Here is an 8,101-nt window from a genome sequence, read left to right as displayed (position 1 = left end):
TTCCTTTCGGCTGCTCCCTTCAGGGGTCGCCACAGCGAATCAACCTCAACAGCTTCATCTCTGCTGCCTCCAGCTCTGCTTCCTATCTTTTCCTCAGTGCCACTGTCTCTAGACCATACAACATTACTGGTCTCACCACTGTCTTGTATATCTTTCCTTTCATTCTAGCTGATACTCTTTTATCACCCATTCCAACCAGCTTGAACACGTTTCTTCACCTCTTTTCCACAATCTCCACTGCTCTGGACTGTTGACCCTACATACTTAAAATCCTCCACCTTCTTTATCTCCACTCCCTGTAGCCTCATGGTTCCACTTGGGTTCCTCTCATTCACACACATATATTCTGTCTTGCTGCGACTAACCTTCATTCCTCTCCTTTCTAGAGCATATCTCCACCTCTCGAGCTTTTCCTCCACCTGGTCTCTGCTCTCACCACAGATAACAACGTCATCTGCAAACATCATAGTCCATGGAGATTCCTGTCTAACCTCATCTGTCAGTCTGTCCATCACCACTGCAAACAAGAAGGGACTCAGAGCCGAACCCTGATGTAGTCCCACCTCCACCTTGAACTTCTCTGTCACACCTACAGCACACCTCACAGCTGTCTCACAGTTGGCATACATGTCCTGCACCAGTCTAACATACTTCTCTGCCACTCCAGACTTCCTCATACAGTACCATAGTTCCTCTCTCGGCACCCTGTCATAGGCTTTTTCCAGATCTACAAAGCTCCCTCTGACCTTCTCTGTATTTGTCTACCAGCATTCTTAAAGCAAATACTGCATCTGTAGTACTCTTTCTAGGCATGAAACCATACTGTTGCTCACAGATGCTGACTTCTGCTCTCAGTCTAGTTTCCACTACTCTTTCCCATAACTTCATTGTATGGCTCATCAACTTTATTCCTCTATAGTTACTGCAATTCTGAACATCTCCCTTATTCTTAAAAATGGGCACCATCACACTTCTTCTCCATTCCTCAGGCATCCCCTCACTCTCTAAGATCCTGTTGAATAGTCTAACCAGAAACTCTACTGCCTCCTCTCCTAGACACTTCCATACCTCCACAGGTATATCATCGGGACCAACTGCCTTTCCATTCTTCATCCTCTTCAATGCCCCCCTCACTTCATCTTTACGTATCTCTGCTACTTCATGGTTCACAGTAGTCACCTCTTCTACCCTTTGCTCTCTTTCATTTTCCTCATTCATTAGCTCTTCAAAGTACTCTTTCTATCTTCCCATTACTTCTGTAGCACCTGTCAACACATGTCCCTCTCTATCCTTAATCAACCGAACCTGCTGGACGTCCCATCTCTATCTCTCTGTTTTGACAACCTGTATAAATCATTCTCTCCCTCCGCACTTTCCAACTCAGCATACAAGTCATCATACGCCCTTTGTTTGGCCTTTGCCACCTCTACCTTTACCTTGTGCTGCATCTCCCTGTACTCCTGTCTGCTCTCTTCAGCCTCTTTCTCTTTATATATTCCTGCACTTCCCCATTCCACCACCAAGTCTCCTTATCTACTTTCCTTCCAGACGACACACCAAGTACTCTCCTACCTGTCTCCCTGATTACATTAGCTGTAGTTGTCCAGTCATCTGGGAGCTCTCCCTGACCACCCAGATTCTTTCTCAACTCCTCCCTGAAAACCACAGAACAGTCCTCTCTTTTCAGCTTCCACCACTTTGTCCTTTGTTCTGCCTTTGTCCTCTTCGTCTTGCTTGTCACCAGATTCATCCTGCAAACCACCATCCTATGCTGACTTGCTACACTCTCACCCACCACTACTTTGCAGTCACTGATCTCCTTCAGATGACATCGTCTATACAAGATGTAGTCTACCTGTGTGCTCCTACCTCCACTCTTATAAGTCACCCTATGCTCATGCCTCTTCTGGAAAAAAGTATTCACTACAGCCATTCCCATCCTTTTTTGCAAAGTCTACCACCATCTGTCCCTCTGTGTTCCTGTCCTGGATACCAAACCTGCCCATCACTTCTTCATCACCTCCATTTCCTGCACCAACATGTCCATTGAAGTCTGCACCAATTACCACTCTCTCACCTCTGGGGATATTCTGCATCACTTCATCTAACTCACTCCAGAATGTTTCCTTCTCCTCTAATTCACATCCCACCTGTGGGGCATAGCCACTAGTAACATTTAACATCACACCTTCAATTCCAAACTTCAGACTCATCAATCTATCTGACACTCTTTTCACTTCCAGGACATTCCTATCAAACTCCTCCTTTAGGATAACCCCTACTCCATTTCTCTTCCTATCAATACCATAGTAGTACAACTTAAAACCTGCACCTAAGCTTCTCGCCTTGCTACCTTTCCACCTGGTCTCCTGGACACACAGTATATCCACCTTCCTTCTCTGCATCATGTCAATCAACTCTCTAGCTTTTCCTGTCATTGTCCCAATATTCAAAGTCCCTACTCTCAGTCCCAGACTCTTGCCTTTCCTCTTTTCTCTCTGTTTCTGAACCCGCCTTCCTCCTCTCCTCATTCGACTTCGACCCACAGTAGCCCAATTTCCACTGTTACCCTGTGGGTTATCGGCACCAATGGCGGTCGTTGTTAACCCGGGCCTCGACCGATCCGGTATGGAAGTCATAGGTTCGATTCGCATATTTGGTTTTGGCACAAGTTTTACGCCGGATGCCCTTCCTGACGCAACCCTCTGCATTTATCCGGGCTTGGGACCGGCTCAAAAACTCACTGGCTTGTGACCTCCTAAAACTGCATTGTATATATATATATACACATATATACACATATATATATATATATATATATAAAAATATAAATGTATACATATATGTATATACATGTGCAAAAGTTTAAGGCCACCATTAGATTTGTTGTGAAATAATTATCCTCTATTGTCGGTATAGCAATGCTATAAAGACAATAGAGGATAATTATTTCAATTTCATTTTACTGGAACACATCCAGAAAATATGTATGCAGTTTAACAAAAAAAAACAAGTATTTAGCGTGATGTAACCTTACACTTGAACAATAACACAGCTCTGTTAATACTGGAGTGGAACCTTAATTAATGTTACTGGTAAATCCTGTGTTTGTCCTACTATTTCATTTAAAGAAATATCTGCTGTAAAAAACGTCTATTACACCAGGTTTATTCAAGACATGCTTGAGCATTACATACACATGTTGCATGAGTTCAACTCATTGACAGCTCGCTAATATATAAGACCAGCTTTAAGTCGCATCACTTCATTCCAAATTCCAATGATCACAGAATTTGACAGACAGAAAAAACAGAGCTGGGGGTGCCTAAAACCTTTGCACAGTACTGTATACATATATACACAGACACGTATGTGTATATATACACATGTGTATATATACTGAATTATTGCCCAGCCCTAATTATTATGTGGTTTGATATTGACATAGTTATTTAATGTGCATCAATGAGCAAATTATTCCTGGAAACAATCCTAACTGGTTCCATAGTTTGATTGGTAGATATGAAGTTAGAGCCAGCTGCTGTTTAGTTTAGCTTAAAATGGATAAGGATAAAGCAATGGAAGACAGGGAAACAGGCAGCTGTGCTGTCCATAGATGACTAAATACATCCATACCTGCGGGGAAATGAATAATATATATTAATTTTATATATTCATTATATATATATATATATATATATATACATATACACACATATGTATATATATATATTTCCCAAATTGTCCATCATTTAAACCTAAAGCTAATTTTCAGATGCTAACACAAACAGTATACAGCATATCACATATTAATGTCTCATATTTTACTGTGATCTGATTGGATTATAGCTGTATTGAGTACAAAATACCATCATACAAACAATTCAAAGGGCTTTTCTGAAAAAAAAAAAATTTCTGAACAGGAGAGTGAATGACTCTGCTGTTGCTGTTACTTATGTTTGAGTGAATCGTTTAACATGCATTCTACTGATACTTATTGTAAGTCACTTTGGATAAAAGCGTCTGCTAAATGACATGTAATGTAATGTAATACCATTGATATTATACTGTATTTAATGCATGTTAATTGTGGGATGGGGTGATGCTGCTGTTATGAAACACAGTGTGCACTGTAATATAGAGGCACTAGAGGAAAACCATGATGTTCAGAATAAGGGCTTTAAAAAAAAAAAAACCCTGTCACATTCAGTCAGATGACAATTGATACCACTCTCAGATTCTGAAACCTGTCTAAAATAATGGAATCCACCTCTAAATCAATTACTAACTTAATTGTCAACTAATTTTATAATTGGTTAACCAAATGTTTTTGGATTCTGACATTTCTTTGCTCCATATAACAAAGAAATCATTAGGATTGAATCATGTTGGTTTGTGGTCAAAACAAGACATTTGAGAACATCATAAGTTTAACGTCAACATTTTTCAGATTAATTGAAAAAAAAAAAATGTGTTTGTTGCAGCCCTGAATCAAAATCTTGTGTTAAAAAAATATTAACTCAGTGAAAGCCTTTCAAGTCATATTAAAGATTAAAGAAATAGAAACATGTCACATATAGAGCAGAGCAGAATATTTTATCTTTAACATAATCACATGGGATACAAATCAATTTTGTGAAAATACAATTTATCTCTATGATGTTTATACAACTGCTTTATTTTTTATTTTTCTTAAATAGGATTTTCTCTGTTGAGGGAAGTTATAGGAGCCGAATGTGTGTTATGAGGTTTGGTGTAATTCACTCAATGTGTGTGTGGGGTCGCTGTGCTCTCAGAGGGGGGAGCTCAGGTGTATATAGGTGGCATTATCACTGTCATTGTCAGGTTTGTGAACCGGAAGGGCAAACGGTTTTCGACCGCTGTACCGCGGAGGCGCTACTCGTGAATGTTTTGGATTGTTTCATGGAATTTCATTATGCAAAGAAAACGCACAGCAATAAAACCAATATATTGCAACGAAACGAACAGCGTGGACATTCAATCAGAGTTCAAAAGAGCGATCGCCAAGGCAAAGCGCGTCAACCAGGTCATCCGGAGTCAGAAACCTCAGTAGCGGAAGTTTGAGGCTGAGCTGCTATAATATTAGTCGAAAACCTGCACCAGTTGGAACTTTGTGGGACACTTAAGGCACGTTTGGTACGGAACGAAGAGAACGCCGGAGGTCCAGATCCCGTGAACGCCGTCATCGTACCCGCTCACGAGAGCGCAAGACGGGGGGAGCTGCTGGAAGCGGTTTGGAATTTGAGGGAATTTGGAGAGCGTCTGGACGTGGATATCGAGACGCAAGACGGGCGGTGCTGGAGCTGAACCTGGCTGTGGAGCATCGGATCATCGGACCATTACCATCGGATCATCGGACCATCAGACCATGGAACTACCGCATGGCGCCCAACGCACGGAGGTATGTGTAGCGCTACACCGGTAAATGGCCATTGAAATTGTGTGCACACATCGCCGGGCATAAACCCAATGCATTGGTCGCCGAAGCGAGGGGGACAATAAACTTTGCGTCGCATCCGTTGATTGCTGCTGGCTGTTTATGAACTGACTATTCATCATAAGAAGAAGCAGCGCTATGTCGGACACAATTGAAGCTGCTGGGACTAATGTGCAAAATGTTATTACATCTAGTAGTGTGGCTGGCGGTATTGAAACGCAAACTCAAAAACGTGTGGTTAAACTCACTGCAAAGGCGCTTGTTAATGAATTAGACAGGTTGCAGTCTGGCAGAAAAGCTAAGTTAAATAAAACAGCCATCATAAGAAAATCAATACAAGATTTGATGCTAAAGAATGATAAAACAAAGGTACAGGATGCTCTTGATGAATTGTTGGAAGTCTGTTATGAAGCAAAATATATGCACAATAATTTGTTGGATTCTTTGCCATGTGAGGAAAAGGAAAAACAGGAAATATGGTTCAAGGCAAAAATGTTGCCTATTAGTGAGTGTATTGCTAACACAAAAATGTGGGTATCAAATGATGACAGTGTTGCAAACGAAAATGGTAATGTTGTGGATGAAGTTAATCCTAATGACAGTGTTTCAAATATTAGTAAGCACTCGAGCCATAGGAGCCGTAGTAGTGTAAGATCAAGTACTGTATCCTCTGCAGCCATAATGGTTGAAGCAGAAAGGGCAGCGCTTGTTGCTCTGGCTGCAGCTTTAAAAGAAAAGCATGACTTGGAGGAACAGGAACAGCAGCTGAAAAGGAAAAGAGAACAGCTTGATTTACAAGCTGAAATAGCTGCATCCACTGCTAAGCTGGCTGTATTACAGGCTTCAGAGCGGAGAGGTTCTTCTCAAGCACACAGCAATGGCATGAATTCCTATTTGGAAAAGGAGAAAAGGAAAAGACTTGAAAACTCTGTCACCACGTTGAACCCTGTGGCAAAGACGTACCATCCTGTTGCATGGAAATCAACACAAAATGAACTGTCAAAATGGTCACTACCACCCAAGGAAATCTTATTAAAGGATGTGCAACCCAAGGAAACTGAGCAATGGGTCCAAGCTGCTTCAATGCACCAGTGCAGCCAAAAAGAGCAGCAACAGGTCAACATATCTAAAACATTGCCGCATTTTCAACACCAGTCATCAACTGCTCAACCTATGCAACAACACCACATTGGCCAAAGTCCACCTGACATACTTACCATAATGCAAAGGCAAAATGAAATAACAGCAGCTCTGGTACAGCAACAGCGTATGATGACACTACCACCACGAGATATTCCCACATTTGAGGGGGACCCTCTCCATTACAGGACGTTCATCAAAGCCTTTGAGCAAGGAGTAGAGGAAAAGGCAGGACAAGTGGATTGTTTGTACTATCTGGAACAGTTCACAAGAGGACAGCCACGTGAACTGGTGCGAAGCTGCCAGCATATGGCTCCAGAGCGTGGTTATGCAGTGGCAAAGGAACTTCTCCAGAAACATTTTGGAAATCAGTACAAAATTGCAAGTGCTTATATGGAAAAGGCTCTGGCCTGGCAGACAGTTAAATCTGAGGACGTAAGAACTCTGCAAGCCTATTCATTATTTCTGCGTGGATGCTGCAATGTAATGGAAGAGCTTCAGTACATGCAGGAACTGAATATGCCAGTAAATATAAGAGCCATTGTGTCAAAGCTGCCATTCAGAATGAGGGAGCAATGGAGGACCATAGCCCATGACATAATGGAGACAACCAATCAACCAGCTTGCTTCATGGATATGGTCATGTTCATTGAGCGTCGTGTCAGGATTCTTTCTGACCCTTTGTTTGGTGAGATACAGGAGTCATCTGGTGTTGCTGGGATAAAGTCTGTCACTGGGTTTAAAGCACAACCTCGATACATTATGAAAGGAAATGTCATGGCCACCACCATAACATCTATGGAAGCGCCGGAAAAGGTTGAGGAGCCCACAGCAGGCCCAGAAAAGACTGAATGCCTTTGCTGTGCTCGTAGCCATTCTTTGGAGGACTGTAAACAGTTCAAGGGTTGGAAGCACAAGGAAAAGATTCAGATTCTGAGGCAAAGGGGGGTTTGTTTTGCATGTTTATGTGTGGGACACATGAGTCGTGACTGTGAAGATCGCTTGACATGTAAAATATGTAGTCAAACCCACCCCACTGTGCTTCATATTAAAAGGCAACCAGCCCCGGAAAAGTCTGAAACATCTCACCAGCCAACTTCACCTAAAACATGTGGATATACAGGGGCCGGTAAGGACCGCTGTGTGTTATCCATCCTGCCTGTGAAGGTCAAAAGTGCAAAGGGAAATCACATAATAAAAACGTATGCCTTTTTTGGATCCAGGAAGTTCAGCCACATTCTGCTCAGAACAACTAATGCGGAAGCTAAACATCACAGGGAGAAAAACCAACTTCCTGTTGAGCACGATGGGGCAGAAAACAGTGGTTCCATCATATTCATTAATTGGCTTGGAGGTATCTACTCTGGACAGCAATGACTTTCATATTCTCCCAGAGGTTCTCACACAAACACAAATGCCAGTCAATGTTAATAACATGGTAAAATCTGAAGAACTGGCAAAGTGGCCATATTTGTCCAAGGTAAACATCCCAAACATAAAAGC

The sequence above is a fragment of the Solea solea genome, chromosome 5 (genome assembly GCF_958295425.1).
Source record: "Solea solea chromosome 5, fSolSol10.1, whole genome shotgun sequence".
NCBI classification, from domain to species: Eukaryota; Metazoa; Chordata; class Actinopteri; order Pleuronectiformes; family Soleidae; genus Solea; species Solea solea.
The sequence above is the reverse complement of the archived record's forward strand: the minus strand, read 5'-3'. Positions refer to the sequence as shown.